The sequence below is a fragment of the Rousettus aegyptiacus genome, unplaced genomic scaffold (assembly GCF_014176215.1).
Source record: "Rousettus aegyptiacus isolate mRouAeg1 unplaced genomic scaffold, mRouAeg1.p scaffold_m13_p_1, whole genome shotgun sequence".
NCBI lineage: Eukaryota > Metazoa > Chordata > Mammalia > Chiroptera > Pteropodidae > Rousettus > Rousettus aegyptiacus.
Window position 1 is genome coordinate 123,042,477 of NW_023416284.1, and position 18,343 is coordinate 123,060,819.

At 33.6% G+C, this 18,343-nt stretch overlaps 1 long non-coding RNA gene across 3 annotated transcripts in view; it reads right to left on the bottom strand.

Moving 5' to 3' along the window:
* Positions 1–7,182: 7,182 nt before the first annotated feature.
* The window catches only part of LOC107517045, a 44,749-nt gene continuing 33,588 nt past the window's right edge, over positions 7,183–18,343 (bottom strand). For 2 of the 3 annotated variants that reach the window (XR_004950538.1, XR_004950534.1), the window contains 2 exons: positions 18,088–18,254; positions 17,301–17,426 (listed from right to left, as the gene is read on the bottom strand). This is a non-coding gene — a long non-coding RNA (uncharacterized LOC107517045). Of the gene's footprint in view, positions 8,132–17,300; positions 17,427–18,087; positions 18,255–18,343 lie in introns of those variants that run through there. The other variant, XR_004950539.1, reaches the window with a different exon arrangement.

Genomic DNA, 18,343 nt, shown 5'->3' on the forward strand with positions numbered 1-18,343 from the left:
TCCAATGTCAAATCAATATGAGAATTACTGCATACTATATAATTCTCTTTAAAAATTATGCTGCGCATTAGCATATGAAAGGACCCATTAAGTTGTCATAATATACTCCAAGCATGAAAATTCATACTCTTCCAAATTTCATGAAAACTCCTATAGAAAATGCAATAGTAGATATTCTATCCACATTTTGCTTATATTTTATTTAAATTTGAACTTATAAGAAAATTCATTTTAAAAGCTTACTTATTTCCTCTGATACCTAAACTTTCTAGGTTTTTGGAATTTGAAATTTTATGAAATTTTAATTTTGAATTCCCATCATTATTTAGCTATATTCTCCCTTTAAAATATCTAACACTATAATTACACATATATATTTTTCTCTCAATTTTATGAAATATACTTCATGATATCCTAGGAATTATGTCTGACTCTGTAGAGAATAGATTTCTTTCACTAATCAATATTAAGTTTTAAAATGTTTAAATATCACGAAGCCCCTTCTGTATTTTGGATTTGGGCAGAACAATTTAATAAAAATTTTAAATAGAAATTAGCTTATGTGTTGCTATATTTTAAAAAAGCATTCCAACTAATAAGTTAGTATAAACTTTTATATGGCAGAAAATTGGTGTGATCTCAAACAGAATCAATACAATTAATTATGAACTGCTATTATGGCAAAGCACTGTATGATAAGATATGAGGCTACAAAAACATTTGAAACTTATGTTTCCTGTTCCCCATAAACTCTTTGTCTATTTGAAAAGATGTCAACTAAACATATGTTATTAAATAGGAATAAAGGTTTTAATAACTTCATAAAAATAAATGGAAGGGATGTTACAGTTCACACTGTGATTGTTAAAGGAATTAATGCAATAATTTATATTGACATTATAAAATTAATTTTAAATATCTAATAAAAATGAAATAGAATATGACAAATTTTTATTTTTTAATATATATGATAAAATCACTGGAAAGCCATCAATCTTAGTAGTACCTATATCCAGAGAAGTGTTGCCAGTATTGCAATATTTGTCAAGATAAGTCTATTCACTTTAATTGGAATTTCCAGTCAATCTCAGGAATTCCTTAGAAGACTTTTTCCCCCAATGGTGACTTTCTAAATGGTTAATTTAAAATATTGGCCCTAACTAAATGGAAGGTCTAGTTTTTTATTTTTTTCCTGAAAATATTTTAAGAATATAAATGAATTAGAAACTAAATCAGGAATTTAAAACATGAAATAGAGAAAAAGCATAGCACCATGACAATGGTAATTTTAAGTTGCACGAAATGACAACTTTGGATTTTTATTTATCAATTTATTTTTTAATCCAATTGCTATTCTGCCAAATGAAGGAACCTAGTGGCTAAACTACTGCAGACAAATCACCTAACCTCTTTTATCCACAGTTTTCTTATGTGTAAAATGAACATAATAACAATGCCTAATTTCTAATGAAGTGATGACAATCAAATGAAATAATTTAAGGAAAGTGCTCAGCAAGCTCCTTTATCAAAGGGTAACTATTATGATTGTTTTACTATAACAAAGGAACTGCTGTTGACATAATAGCTCTGTTTCAGCAATGTTATCTGATGAACTCTCATGATTTCCTTGTGGAAAAAATGTATGTGATCTGGATAAAGAATAACTATGTGGATCATGCTGGTTGAGCAACTGTAGCCAGAAAGCAATATTGATTCATGGATCTTTGTCACTGTAAGGAGGTAAACTGCAGGGTTCTGCCCTTGGCCCTGTCCCGTTAAACAGTTTCACCAATAAAATTAGAGAAAAGCATAGGCATATATTTACCTAATATATACATTATCCAAAGTTGAAAAAAACAATTCACATGAAATGACAAAATATGAGATTTCCATGACAAACGGTAAATAAATGTTAAATGTGATGAGAAGATATAAACTGAAACTAATAAGATTATGTATATTTAAAATGTGTATTATATACATACAGCAAGGGAGAGAAATTGACAGGAAAAAAAAGCTCTTATTAGAGATCCTATTTTTTTTTTTTTTTTAGTTTGAAATTTATATTATTTAGAGTTAGGTTACCTGCTACAACAAACTGAACCAAAAACATATAGTGATTCAAACACATTCCAAAAAGGTATACTGATCAGTAAATATGTGACTCAACAATAAATCTTAAATCAGGTCCTATTTTTAAAACAATTGATCTAAAATAATTCATATCATCTTATAGATTATCTTGCCCATTGACATATGTTAACAGGACACAATATCATATTTAAACTCAAAATCATATTAATATGTCAAATCATTTATTCCTAAACTTGGCAACACACTGAAATCACATCAGGAATATCTAAAAAAAAAAAAAAATGCTTCCTGATAGCAATAAAGATAATAATATCGCCAAATACTAGAGGTCAGTTTGCAATGTTTATGCATCACAAGGTAGATTCAGTTATCATAATGAGCAGCAAGACTGCTGCTCAACCACGGTGCCAAATCCACCAGCAGCTATGATAATAGTATACAGAGCACAGTGTCCCAATGGTAAATAGATGAGCAATAAACTAGAGAATTCTTTATCTATACAATGAATGGAAATGAAGAATAAACAATTGGAAGTCTGAGAGTAGCTGCTCCAATAAGATGTTTTAATATGTGCCCAGTTTCTGGACTTTGGCCATTTTTAGACCTGGAAACTACCAACTGGAGGAAAGTCCAAATCCTCAGGAGAAAAGACCCTGCAACACCACAGAAGGTTTACGTGATGATGATTCTCCCAGTCCTTCCACAATGGGTGAACATACAGTAGTCGCTGTTACCGACAAGGGATACATTCCAAGACCCCGAGTGGGTTTGCCTGAAACCACAGATAGTACCAAACCCTACATATACTGTTTTTTCCTATGCATGCATATCTATGATAAAGTTTAATTTATAACTAGCCGCAGTAAGAATTTAACAACAATAACTAATAAAATGAAAAACTTGTAACAATTTACTATAATAAAAGTTATGTAAATGGCTTTGGGATCATTATTAAGTAAAATTAGGGCTACTTGAACATAAGTTCTGAAATACCATGATAATCAAACTGATAGCCAACATCACTACTAAGTGACTGACAGGGAGCATATACCATGTAGATACTCTGGATGAAGGGACAATTCACATCCTGGGTGGGACAGAACTGGACAGTACAAGATATTATCATGCTACTCAGAACAGTGCGCAATTTAAACTTTATAAATTGTTCATTTCTGGAATTTTCCATTTAATATTTTCAAACCCCAGTTGACTGTTGGTAACTAAAACCACTGAGAGTGAAACTACAGATAAGGAGAGACTACTCTATACTGCAGAATGGAGAATATCCAGACTTCTCTATTGGAGATATGGTCCAAGTTGGCCTAAGGATCTGAAATGCCATCATAGTCCTCCTGTTAGTGGTGAGGGAGGGTAAGGGAAAGGCATGGCACAGGAATCATGTGAAGTCCTGGCACTGATCAAGCTCACAGTGAGTCCCATTACATCCATATACCTATTTGGTGGTTATTCTCCTGGTCTCCAAATATATGGTTAAAATGGAAATATTAATCATTGGCAAAATCCCCACTTTGGGTTCTTACTCCAAAGGGTAAGAGTTTATTATAGCAGGAAAGTCAAGTGGAAAATTCTGAAAACCCATCCCTTGGCAGGATACTAAATCAAAAACAATACTGTATCTCAGAAGAAATTACAGAAATTAATGCCACTATTAAACACCTAAGAGAAGTAAAGATTGTGCTCCCTATTGAAATACCATTTAATTTCCCAGTCTTTCCCTCTATAATACCCAGATGTATCCTGGGGGGTAACAGCTGATGACTGCGAACTCAAACAAATTGTAACTATCCAACTATTATGCACATGTAGCATCTTTGCTAGAGCAGACTAACATGGCCTTAGGAATGTAATATGATGACTTTGTTTTTCTATATGCTTCATTTTCCAAAATTATCGGGAGAAACAGAGTTCACATTCAATGGGAGAAAGAACAGGATACATTCAAAGCCTTGTCTAAAAGCTATGTTAACAGTCCTGTCCTGTCATAAAATAGCCCAGAATTACCTGGACCATCTATCCAGACCTTCTGGAGAACATCATGCTAGTTCACTTTAAAGATGATATCATTTTATCAGAAAAAAAAATAATAAATGAGAAGTATTTTGGATGCCTTGGTAAAATAAATGCATTCCACAGTGTAAAAGATAAATTCTACAAAGATTTAGATACCTATTGCATCAATGAATATTTAATGGTCCCTCAATAAGAGGTATACCATAACCTCCCCTCTCAAAGTAAAATTCAGATGATCATACTTGGCATTTTCCAACTCTAGGAGACATGGTGGGCCTCTTCACACATATTGGAAGCAAAATAATCCACATTTGGAAATATAACTCCAACATACTTACCAACTGACATTGAAGGCTGCAAGCTTTCTATGACAGGTCCAGGCTGTAGCACAAGCAGCCCTTTCAGTTGGGCCATATGAATCAGAAGACCTTGTGATTAGAGGTACTGGCGGTAGAAAATTTTGCTGCATAGAATTTATAGCAATTCCCAACAGGAAAATCAGAACTGAGGCCCCTAGGGTTCTGGGACAAGACCATGCCATCTTCAGCAGAAATTATACACCACTGAATAAACCATTACTATTATACCACTGGGTTCTGGTGGACGAAAATCAAGCGAACATGCAGCCAGAAATGTGTTGGATTTTTTCAGGCCTACCAAATCTCATGGTTGGGAAAGTCAAGTAGTAATCCATCATAAAATGGAAATGACACACACAGAATTGGGCATAACAGGACCAGAGAGCACAAATAAACTATATGGACCCCTATGTCATCCACTATATTCCTAGCTTGTCTTCCTCAGTTCCCAACTGATGGAAGTGGACAAGAGGCAAAGTTGGTTCACATATGATTCAACTCTGATGTTGCCGTAAGCCAAATATTAAGTACTGCTGTAGTACAGTCCTACTCAGTGGTGTCTCTGAAAGACAGCAGACTGGGTAATCCGCCCACAGGAAAGTGCTTTGGGCTGTGCACCTGGTCATCGATTTCATGTATAAAAAAGTAGCCTAAAGTAGGAATATATATGGATTTATAGACAGTAGAAAATGGCTTGGGTTGTTATTCAAGGACCTGGAAGGGAAAAAAAAAAAAAATGAAAGATTATGGACAAGAGGCATGTGGATTATCTATAGGAGCAGAGAAAGTGTGAAGATATTTTTGTAATATGAAATTCCCTACCAGAGAGCATTCACTACCAGGAAACAAACAAACAAAAACACTAAATAACTTAGTAGACATAATGATTCAACCATCTGATGTTAGCCAGTTTACACCACCGGACACTCATGCTTGCACAGTGGAAACAAAGTAATCGTGAGGGCAGGGGTGGAGGATTTATGTATGAACCCAAAACATGAGCTTCCACTTATCAATGCGTATCTGGCTGCTGCCACTGCTGAATGTCCAACCTGCCATCTAGAGAAACCAACGCAGAGCTGTCACCTAGTAGGCCATCTATCACTCCTTTAGTAGCCCAATAGCCCCTCCACGTCAAGTTGACCACACTGAACTTGTTCCACTTTGGAAGGGGCAGTAATTCATTGGCACATATTCTCTTCTGCCTGTTGTGACTGATCCAATTCCACTGTCTCAAGGCTGCTAAACTGTTTGATTTTTCTGGCACTGCTTCCCACCTAACACTGCACTGGACCAAGTAACTCACTTTATAGAACAGAAGGTGAACAGCAGGCATATAAACATGCAATCTACTAGTCTTAAAACATACCATACCATCCAATAGGGCAATGGAATGGACTTCTGAAAGCACGGTTTGGGGTGAACCTGAAGATGATACCATGCAAAGTCAAGCAATATCCTCCAAATAAAGTATACATCCTAAATTAACAATGTTTTTTTTTGGGGGGGGGGGTGGACAGGTGGGGTGTTGTTGGTTGTTCTGTTTTTTACCACTAAGTAGAATGCAAAGGTCCATGACCCAAGGGGTGAAAGCTGGAGGGGCCCTGCTTATCCTCACTCTCAGTGACCTACTTGTAGAATTTGGATTCCTATCCTCACCTATCAACTCTGCAGGTGTGAAGGCCCTGATTCACCAGAGAACATTTCTACCACAGACACAGAAAAAGTCTAGCAGCAAAGAGAGCAACATATGAGGAATGGTGACATCGTGGCCGAGAAAACTGACCCCAATCATGAGGATGCTGTAGGGCTGCTATTACACAATAGTGACAGAGAGGAATACATTTGCAACTGAGATGATACATTGGATATCTCTTGATATCCCTTTCCTAATTTTGATGATATATTGACAATTGTGTAAAAAAAATCACTGCAGAATTATTTCTTGGTTAACAACACAGTTACCTCAGTATGGATTTTGCTCACTTCTTGGATATCTTTATAAACTAAACTCTGCTCCTTCCTTGGCCACAGACTACAGCTGATCCCATTAGGGAGCTTAGTCATGCTACTGCTACACCCATTGTTAAGCTTTTGATAGACAGAGGGAAAAATTAGGAGTTCTGAGCTTCATCAGAGGATGTCATCTTTGCACTATATAACTTTGGTAGGGCAAGAGTTTCAAAGTGAAAATGAAGCATAGAATTGTCTTCCCACTGAATATCTCCTCTTTTAAATACAGAGCAATAAGTTGCCTCCAATGCAGCAATGTTAGGTAATATACCACAGGAAAGTATCATTTCATGAAATATTCTTGTTTTTTGACATTTAAAATGCTATGAAGAAAATTACCCACCCCCAGGGTGAAGAGAGCCCTTTCACAGAAACCCATTTCTCGCTACCCAATAATCAGTCTACTCACCACTACGACTAAACTCTTTGTGTCCTTCGATTCTGTTTATGTTGTTACAAAACCATGCATACTCTAAAGTAAAATTTAGATTCTGAATTATAATTATTTGTATGTGTCTTCCAGGAGAATGTAAACCCCTTGATGTAAGAGACAGTATCATATTGAGGAATTGAGCCTGGTATCTTATACATCAAAAGACCTCGTATACATCTGTTGAAATAATAGATAGATGATAGATAGATAGATAGATAGATAGATAGATAGATAGATAGATAGATAGATGGATGATAGATAGATAGAATAAAAGTATTTCAAGTTAGTAGTGTTTTAAAATGTGTACCAGTGATATTTAGAACTCTCTGTACCCTTAAATCTAATCATTTCTCTTCAAAATTTTATCCTCAGGAAACATTAAGAAAATATATTCAGACATGTTTAAAATAATTTTTAGAAAAAAGACACTTATCACAGCAGAGTAGAATGTAGAAAAAAGCTAAATTTACAATAAAAAGTAACTAGTTTGGTAAATTACTCTATATTTCTACTAGGGAACACTATGAAACCATGAAAGCAATGCTTGTGAAGAACAATGAGAAATTTTCATTATGAACTCAATTAAAAAGCAGATTACTGTTAAATAAAAGAGGCTATTTCCAAATTTTTTAAAAAGCTAAGATGCTAATGAAGCCTAGTTCCATGCGGTGGAATTATGATTTTTCTCATTAAAATATATTTTTCAAAATTTCTACAATGGACAAGCCTTTTTACTATTCTGAAATTCAAGTTCTTTACCATATAACTGAAAAAGATTCTCCCCACAATATTTTTTTCACCACACAATGATACATAACTCCATATTTTCAATATGGAGATGATTAATACTTCTTGCTCAAATATTGTAACTTGTAGGATAGCAGTAAGAGGATGAAGCTAGGGTTAGGAAGAACTATCACTGAATCAGAACGCCAGTAGTATGCATTCTATACTACTGTACTTTATTTAACTTACTTCAAGTAGCCTGAAATTATATTAATAATATATTTCCTAAGTGAAAAATGAATGAAGGCTTTGGGAACTAACCAGCAGGTCTAGACCCACTTACAGATGTCTGATGATTTCTGAAGCAGAGAAGATAGATGTCTCCCTCAGGACACAAGCATTTAATACAGCAGAAGAGAACTCTGATTCTCGATCAGTTTTCTATGGAAGTTCTCATTCGGTTGAGATTTGAGCCCTTCAGAGTGAAAAGAGAAGTAAAATGAGTGATCACCCTTACTCAACATGGAAAAATTATATTCACTTCTCCAGTGTTTGATTCAGGGTATGAACTTATAGCACCTATTTCTCATCATACCAGTCAATGCCATTGCAACAGAAATCTGTGTACAACAAAAACATTTTTCCAGTCTGAAATCCCTAAATATTTAATGGGTTCTATAAGAAATCCCAATTACTATGCCAATAATACAGGAAATCCTTTAGAGTAGGCTAGGGTAGACTGTAACATTTAAAAATGTTATTATATATTTTTTCATAGTATGCAGTACGTGTACTATCTTCAAAAAACACTGGTTACACATTTTCCAGTTATCCACATTTATATGCAGCCATTTGCAGCAGCACCTTCTATGGATATTAAATGCACATATATAAACTATTTTTCAACATACACTTGATCTATTGTTTATACTCCATTTTAATAATACTTTTTTGGAGGTAATAAAATTGTTAAATAGAATACATCTGCAGATAGATTCTACTCTATCATGAGGGAAACCATCCAAAGGTAATTTGGTTCTTTTCCTCACTTGCACCTTAGTTCCACAGCCTCTTAATCTCAATCACTGTCATTTAAAGAACATTTTGGTTGGTCACCTAAGGAACAGTAATTCATCTTTCAAGTCTTCATACCTGTCCCTGTTTCCCAGGTTTTGTCATCACACTGTGATTATTTGGACAGGCATTGTTTGGGAAGCCATTTTTTCCTCAATTAAAAATGTGTCTTTTGTTATCACTGAAGAAAGCAAACATTAGGAGCCTGCACCAGGGTCCCATTTTGGACTATTGCCTCTGTAAGAAGCTCTAGTCTTTCCCTTCTGCATGAGTAAAGTAGCCTTTGTGTCAATTCAAAACCTAACTGGCCTTGTCCTTGCATTCACAGTATGGCTAGTTTCCTTCTCGATATTTTAATTCTTGCTTTTATACCACTGATTCACACTCCTAATAAATCTCAAACATATTTTGCTAATTCAAAAGAGAAGATAAATCCCAAAGATGAGAGAAATAGACATAAAATACAGTTCCGTAACCCCGATGTTCATTCAGCACACCTTTTCTTTTCCTTACTCACTCTTGATAACTCAAACCTCTGCCACAAACAAGTGCTGCACAATTTCACCATACTGTTTCCATCTTGCTTTAAAACTCTTGCTAAGTACTGGTAATTGAAGAAAATTCAAAACCTACTGTGATAACGATGGTTAATGCTGTTTTCAGCAATCAATTTCTATTTTTGTGGGGCACATGCTTTCTGAAGAGTTCTAAGGCAAGTGCAATGGTGAGTACAAAGCAAAACAGAATAAGTCTCTATTCACAGAGAAATCATTACCTAACTAAAGATGATAGTCATGATGGACTGGAAGAACACTATTTGGGGAAAATGGAGAATGATTTCAAGTTCCAGCTCATTAGAGGGACTTTGGACAAGTCAGTTGATCTTTAGAATACCTTTCCTACCCATCTCTACAGATGCTGTATGGAATAACTACAGACTGTGTTTTAGCTGCCAAATGGAAGGCACTGCTGATAGAAGATTACTGATTTCAGTAGTGGCTTGAAGGATAAAAAGTAGTAGTTATAAGATTTATTGCATATTTAATATATGATAAGAATTCTGCTAAATGCTTTACTTACTTCTTTATTTTGTCACCAGAGCAACTTGTTGAAGTAGGCATTATAATTATCCTATTCTATAGATGAGAACATAAGGCTCAGAGGTGTGCAGTACATTGCCCAAGATCATGTTGCTACTAAATGTTTCAGCTGGGATTTAAACTCAGTTCTCACTGACACCAGAACTTGTGCAGAAATGTGAAGTTGGTGTTCTTCCTGGCTCTGTAACCTATTCTCCTTTCCCTCTGCTCCCCCTCTCCAACCTCCCTTCCAACTTTCTTTCCTTTAGCATTCTCTCCCTTTCCTGTACACATTTTTCCTATAATATAAACAGGTATTAAGGAATACGTAAGACATATAAAAATGACATAAAGATTAATAAACATCCACATATTCATCACACTACTTAGATAACAAAGCATTAGCAATACACTTGAAGTCTCCTGAATACCCCCCTCTAATGGTATTCTTTTCCCTTCCTATGTCTATGTTTATTCAATTTGTTGTTTATAGTTCCACTACATTTCTTTATGTAGTTATTTAATATGGATATATTTTAAATAATATGTAATACCATTTTACTTATCTTTAAACTTTCTATAAATTGAATCACAACTTACAGATTTATTTTCATTCATATTATGTTGGAAAGATTTATCAATGTTGACATAGTTAGCTCACTCATTCATTCTTTCATGCTATATAATATTCAATTATATGAATATCCCAAAAGTTGTTTATTCTCCAGTTAATTAAATATTAATATTTGGATTGTTTCTAATTTGTTGCTATTACAAAACAAAATGCTAACATAAGCACGCTATACACATACCTGTAGAAACTGCTAAATTATAAGGTACACACATTCTCAGATAGCCAGACTATTCTCCAAGGAAAGTGAACTAATTTATACTACCCCAAGAGTGTATAAGAATTCTAATTGGTTCTCTATTTTTGTGGAGCACATACTATCATTCTACTTACCTGTTTATCAATTATTAATGTGATGGGCATAAAATGGCATTTCAATGTGGCTACAATTTATAGTTTCCTAATTATAAGTGATATTAAACTCTTTTCTTATATGTTTACCCATTTTTGTTTCCTATTCTATGAATTGCTCATTTTTCTATTGAATTGTTGGTGTTCCCTTATTGCCTTGTAGAAATTAAAGATATTTTCAAGATTCTAATTTTGACATAATTTTGATTTTAATTATATTTAAAATATAGACCAATTTGTGGAAAACTGATATCTTTGCCACAGTATTTCTAGCCATGAATATGGTATAACATTATTTACATCTTCTTCTTATAATAGAAGTTTGCATTTTTCCAAAGATCATTCAAACTTTTGATAAATGTATTCCTATGTATCCTTTATTTCAATATATTAAATACTTTTTTTTTTAAACTATATATCCTAAAAGTTTATTGCTGGATTACATAAATGTAATTGGTATGTGTGTGAGTGTGTGTGCCTGTGTGTGTTGATCTTATTATATAAGCAAATTTTTTTTTGCATTTTTATCAAGTCAAAAAAAACATACTGGGGATGCTCTGGGGGTTGTTTTGCAATAAGTATATTGTATTTGAATAAGGAGAGGTTTGTTTACTCCTTTCCTACTCTTGGATTTTTTTTTTTCTTGTATGTGCTGGCTAGGACAAATATAATGGTGAGGGAAGGAAAGATGATAATATCTTTTACTTTCTTCACATATTAAAGAAAAGTATTATATAATCATTATTCTTTATATGTTATATAAATTACCTGAAATTTCATGTTAGATCATTCTTGTACTACTGAACTAAATCATTTTACAATAATCTGTATGTTATTACTATTTTTTTAGGTTCTACAGAGCTGAGATTACTTACATTTTATAAGATTTATATTTATTTCCTTAAATAAAATTTAGCTATAATTTTTAATTTTTATATAGTTCATTTATGATTTTTAGAAGTTATAACTAGAATCATAAAATGAATTGTGAAGTGTTTTTGCTTTACTTATCTCTGGAATAATTTCTAAAAAGTTAAAATCACCTAGAGTGAATGAACTTTGTGAATGGACTTTAATCACTGATTCAATTTCCTTGTAACAGAATTCCACAATTTTGCATATTTCTTGATTTAGTGATGATAAATTTTATCTTCCTGAGAACATGTTAATTTTATCTGCTTTCAAATTTGCTGACATAGTTATTTATAGAATTTTCTTATAAAACACTATTTGCTGACATAAAATTACTATACCTGGTGTACCACTTGTTATGATCACCTTTGTAATAACAATATATCTTTGTTACTTTTTATGATCAATTTTGCCTAAAGTTTGTCATTTTGTTAATCTTTTCTAATATTTTGTTTGTTGATTCTTTTCATTCTATATTTACATTTTATAAAATTCTGAAGTTATCTTTATTATTATTTCTTTTTTGAATAGATTTTCTTTTTGAATGCTCAGCTCATTTTTATTTTTAAAAAAATTATTATATATGCATTAAGAGCATTAGTAGATGCATCCTACAGTTTTGAAATTTTCTACTTTTGTGATCATACAGTGCTAAGTATTTCATTGCTTACATTATAATTTCTTCTCATTCATTATTTATTTAGAAATGTATTTATACTTTTCTCTCAATATCTTTTGTTTTTTATTTGTAACTGAGATGCTTTGTAATCAGTGATAATTAATTGTTTGAAATTCATTTCTTAAAATGCATTGAAATTTGCTTTATGGAGTATTCATGATTAGTTTTCTTAAATGATTCATGTATGCTTGAGAAAAATGTTTAGTCTCTAATTTTCAAATGCATGAATATTTTTCATGCCATAATTCTCAAAATAAATCAGCAAACCTACATTAAAAGGATTGTGTATTATATTAAAGTAGAATTTTGAACCAATGGTTCAAAATCCGCATATCAATCAATATGATTCACCAAATTAACAAAATAAAGGGTAAAAATCATACGATCATCTTGATAGATCCAGAAAAGGCACTTGACAAATTCAATACTCATTTATGATAAATCTCTCAACAAAGTGGTTATAAAAGAAACATATGTCAATATAATAAAGGCCATAAATGAAAGCTCACAGTTAGCATAATACTCACTGATGAAAAGCAAAAGGCTTTTCTTCTAAGCTCAGGAACAAGACAAGAATGCTCAGTCTCCCCACTTCCATTCAACATAGTATTGGAAGCCCTACAAAGAGCAATTAGGCAAAAAAAAGAAAGAAAGAAAGAAAGAAAGAAAGAAAGAAAGAAAGAAAGAAAGAAAGAAAGAAAGAAAGAAAGAAAGAAAGATAAGGAAACCCTTGTACACTGCTGGTGGAATTGCAAGTTGGTACAGCCACTATGGAAAAAGGTTTGGATGTTTCTCAGAAAATTGAAAATAGCCTTATCTTTCAACCCAGCAATTGCACTCCTGGGTACTTATCCAAAGAAAACTAAAACAAAAATTCAAAAAGAGCTATGCACCCCTATGTTCACTGCAGCACTCTTCTCAATAGGCAAGATATGGAAGCAACCTAAGTGTCCATCGATAGACGACTGGATGAAGAAGTTATGATACATATATACAATAGAATATTACTCATCCCTGAAAAATGAAATCTTACCATTTGCAACAACATGGATGGACCTAGAGGATATTCTGCTGAGTGAATAACTTGAAAGAGAAAGATAAATACCATATGATTTCACTTATATGCAGAATCTAAGGAACAAAAGTAACAAACTAAATGAAAACAGACTCACAGATACAGAGGACAAACTGGTGATTGCCAGAAGGGAAGGGGGTTAGAGGCTGGGTGAAAGAGGTAAAAGGATGAAGTACAAAACAATCATAGAGATGTAGAGTACTATATAGGGAATATAGCCATTATTATTATAACGGCTGTGTGACAGAACCAGATGGGTGATAGAGTAATCGGGGGATCACTTCATAAATTATATGAATCTCTAACTATTGCACTGTATACTTGAAACTAATATAAAATTTATATATACACACACACACACACACACACACACACACACATATGAATAAGTCAGACAGGGAATGACGAATATTGTATGTTCTCACTTAGATGTGGAATCTACAAAAATTGTATTTATTTTTTTGAACATATTTAATTGTACAACTGCTTTCGGTTAAGCATTGTACTAGGCAAAAAGCAGTCAACAAGATGGAAATAGCTGTTAATACAACATGTAGTTCTTCCCATTCTTACAGACATAGGAATTTCAGCACGGTGGATATTATATCTCCCTCTAGCTACTATACTATTTCTCTGCTCCCTTTGAAAGTGAACTTGAAAAAGTAGTTCATATTCCCCCTAAAATATCTATTCCCATCCCCACTGAACCTACACTAAATGAAGCTTTTCTCTGCTACTTCTACAGTGTTAGGGCCACCAACAACCTCCGCACTGCTAGATGTAATGGTCAATTCCCAGACAACATATTAACCTTACCTACTAGCATTTCGCAAAGGTAATCCTTCCCATCTTCTTAAAATATTCATTTACCTGACTTCTGATCACCAAACTTTTTTTGATTTTCCACCCTGGCTGGTGCTTCCTCATCTTCTCAACCTTTAAATGTTGTAATTTTCCAGAGTCGAGTAATCAAATTTCATGTCTTTTCATCCTCCAGATGGATTTAAATATCATCTATATATTGATAACCCCTCTATTTATATCTGCATTCTGGGCTTTTCTTTGAGTTCTAAAATTTTATATATAGCTGCCAACTCTTCATTTGGATATCTAACAGATGTCCTGACATGTCCAAAATCTATGTTCCTCTTAGACTAACCCATTCCCCCTATGCTCCTTTATAATCTTCCTAATCTCAGAAGAGTGAAGTTTCACTTTTCCAGAGACTCAGGCCAGACATCTGACTCATCATGCACTGCTTTGTTTCTCTCACACACTACATCCAATCTTTCAACTAATCCTGCTGGCCAAGTCTTTCAAATGTATCTCCAAAATTCAACCACTACTACTTGGATCCCAACTCCTAACATCTCTGATCTGGATTCTTTTAATTAAGTTCTAACTAATCTCCCTGTCTACCCTTTACCCTCTAAGAGAGCTTGTTCAAAGTAAATCCCTTCTGTGGCTTTAGTATTTTAGAGTAAAAGTCAAGTTCTTTAAATATCAAGCTTCAGCCTCAGCCTCAGCCTTGGCCTCAGCCTCATCCAGCCTGTGGGTGCCTTGGCCTACTTGGCGTTCTTGGCTGGGTTCCACAAAAACATTTATTTTCCAGAAGGCGACTGCCGTGACCCTCAGCAGCCACTGTGACCCTCAGCAGCCACAGCTACAATTTCTGGCACAGTATTACCCAGAGCCTTAAAGTAATGGTGTGAGACTCCCTGACATGACCACCCCAGAAGCATGAAAAGTCATTGGGTGATGACCTTCTACCGTGTTGGCCAGGTTGAACCTCCGAACTTCACCTGGAACAGATGGTCACTACCGAGGCCAGGCCCTGGACTCTAGGTCTGGGATTCCCTAGACTGGAGCGAAACCCCTCTGAGGTTTGAGAAAGGGGTTGCTGGACCCACCATCCCTGTGCAGGGCTGGTTTTGGAGTCCCCTGGAATCACTAAGACTCAAAGCGTCCAGAGTTATACCACACTTTCTGGAGCTGTCCGTGCAGCCTGGCGCCACCCTGGCACCGTTCCTGAGGTGGCACCTGGCATTCCTAGGACTATCTGGCCAGAACCCACACCGTACTCCTTCTCGCTTTGCCCTGCTCATCCCAGTGGTAACTGTACAAACTAAAATGACAGCACTTGTCAAAGCAAAGTCTCTCTTTGACTTAATCTTTTGTGACCATTTCCCATAGTCACTCTGCTCCCGCCACACTGGGCTCACTGCTATTTCTGCAACACTTTTAGAGTATTATTGCCTCAAGGCATTTATACTTCCTAATTATCCTCAGGGCCAAACCTTCATTTCCTTAGAGATTCTCTTTAAAAATATCCAATGTGTAAGGACTTCCGTGGTTCTCTATATTAAAAAATCACCCTTACTATTATTTCCTTGGCTCTCTCATCTCCCTAATCCTGATACATGTTTCCTTGTACTACTTATAATTACATAAAGTACTATGTATTTACTTGTTTACTTCTTGTTTCCCCTTCACCCCAAACCCACTAGAATATAAACTTCACAAGAGTTGAGATTATATCTGTTGTGTCTACTGCATCCTCAGGGCTTAGAATAAAGGTTAAAATACATGAGACACTCAACTAATATTTGTTGAGTGAATGATTAAGTAAATTTACAAAAGGGCATTATATGGTTCTACAGAAGCATAAAATAGAAGACTCTAATCTAAGCCAAGGGAACAAGAAAGGATTTCCTGAGGAATCTGAAACCTGAATGCTAAGAAGGTGAGTAGGAGTCTTCCAGAAAAAGGGAAGATGGAAAGAGCTTACCCACAAAGAGAACAACATTGCCAAGACCTGGCTGTGTTCTAGGCATTTGGGACATAAGAAGTGAAGTGGAAAGTTCTTATATAAATAAATATTTGGCATATGTTCATTAAAACACTATAAAATATTATAAAAAAATAAATCAGGCCGAGATACAAAAGAAAGAATGATGGGAATATGGAAAGACTATTTAGATACGGTGGATAACACTTCTGAGGAGATACAATTTGGGTAGAGACTAAAGGAAATTCAGGATAAGTTATTATCTGAGGAAAAAGCAAAAAAAAAATTTATGATATCCTTATTTATCATTACCTTATTAATCTAACAATCACTGAGAAATGTGTTTTAAAATTCTACTCTTAGTGGATATATCAACTCCCCATAGTAGTTCTGTCAATTTTTGCTTTCTATATTTTGAGCCTATTTTAAATATGTCTGAGTTTATAAATGGTTTTTATTCCTACTGAATTTAATCTTTTATCCTTAAAAATAATTTTTAAAGTATATTTCATTAGGTATTAATCTTCTACATTTAGTTTTGTTAATGATTCTCAAGTACAATTTTTCCACTGTCACACATTCTGCCTTTCTCTGCCCTTAACATTTTATGCTTTATATTTGTCTTTTTGAAACAGCATATAGCTCGATTGTAAAATATCCAATTGGAGATTCTTTTTATAGATGGAATATTTAATCCATTTGCATTTATTGTAATTACTAATATTTGATATTGTCTTTATCACAATTTCTCTTTCTATTTATGCTTAGTTGATATTGGATTATTTAATTCTTTTACCTTTCCCCTTTTTTACTTCTATAAGGAAAATGTTATATGCTATTTCTTTTTTTCAGTAATTTCTTCTTGACTTTTATATGTACATATTTCACTATAAATCCAAAGTTAATGAAAATAACAATTTTCTTCTTGGCAACACAGAGACTTTAATTTCAAATTTATTTTCCTATTCAGAAAATTTAGTTCTCTCTAGTTTTTATCTCCCAAATTTTACATTATTTTAATAAAAAATATTAATTTAGAAATAACCATGCTTACCTTCTCTTTTTGTTTATCACTCCTTCTTGCTCTCAGTGTTACCTTTTGAATTTTTTGTTTTTCCTGAAGTACATCCTTCAAAGCTCTTCTAGCAAGAGTCTAGTAGAAACAAACTTTCTTCATGTTTCTATGAAAATTTATTTATTTTATCCTTATTAGTAAGTGAAAGACAATGATTTATTATTCAGTATTAGTATATTATTAATGTCAACTAATTTAATTTGTTTTAGGTAAATTATTATTATTAAGTGAAGATAAATACTGAAAGTGACATCGTGGAAATCTATTCTGTCCCAATGAAAGATAAAGATTAGGGTCCTGTGCTTGATAATGTACTCTGATCTTTACTTTCATCTCTTGGCTTAGAGAATAAAAAACAAAGTAATTATACAATAAAATTATTGTACAACAAACTTTTACATAATTCATGTATTACATGTATATCAAGTGGCAGAACTAGGACACAAATATTGTGAATTTTTAACACATTTGATTTTAAAAATAAGTAAAACAAATTAATGTAAATTAACAATAATTTTAACTGTTTTAAATTTTAAAAATCTGGTCTCTAAAAGAAAATCAGCAGAATGACTATGAGGACTCTCTCCTCAATGCAAAATTTGTGAACATTTAAAAAAATTTTTTCTTTGTTATTTCAACTAAGATATCTCACTACTTTGCCAAGTCAAAAAAATGACAAGTATTTTTTCATTCGTTTACAAGGACAAAGCAGAAAACATATTATTTTTCCTCAAGAGAAAGTGTTTCCATCAAACAAGCTTTGTTACCATCAATAAAAGTGACAGGATGAACACTCTTGACAGCTGGTTATTGACAAAAGCAGTCTCAGAGATATGACAAGGATTTGCTACTCGAAATGACTTCTGATGTACACCTTCATGTAAGATCATTTCTCTTCAGCAGATTTGGATTCTGATTTCATTACCTATTAAAACTAAACAGAAATCATCTTGACACTCTTCTGTTTGCATTAATGACAACAACAAAAAAATTGTTTTATTTCTTTAGATAATAAAAATATTT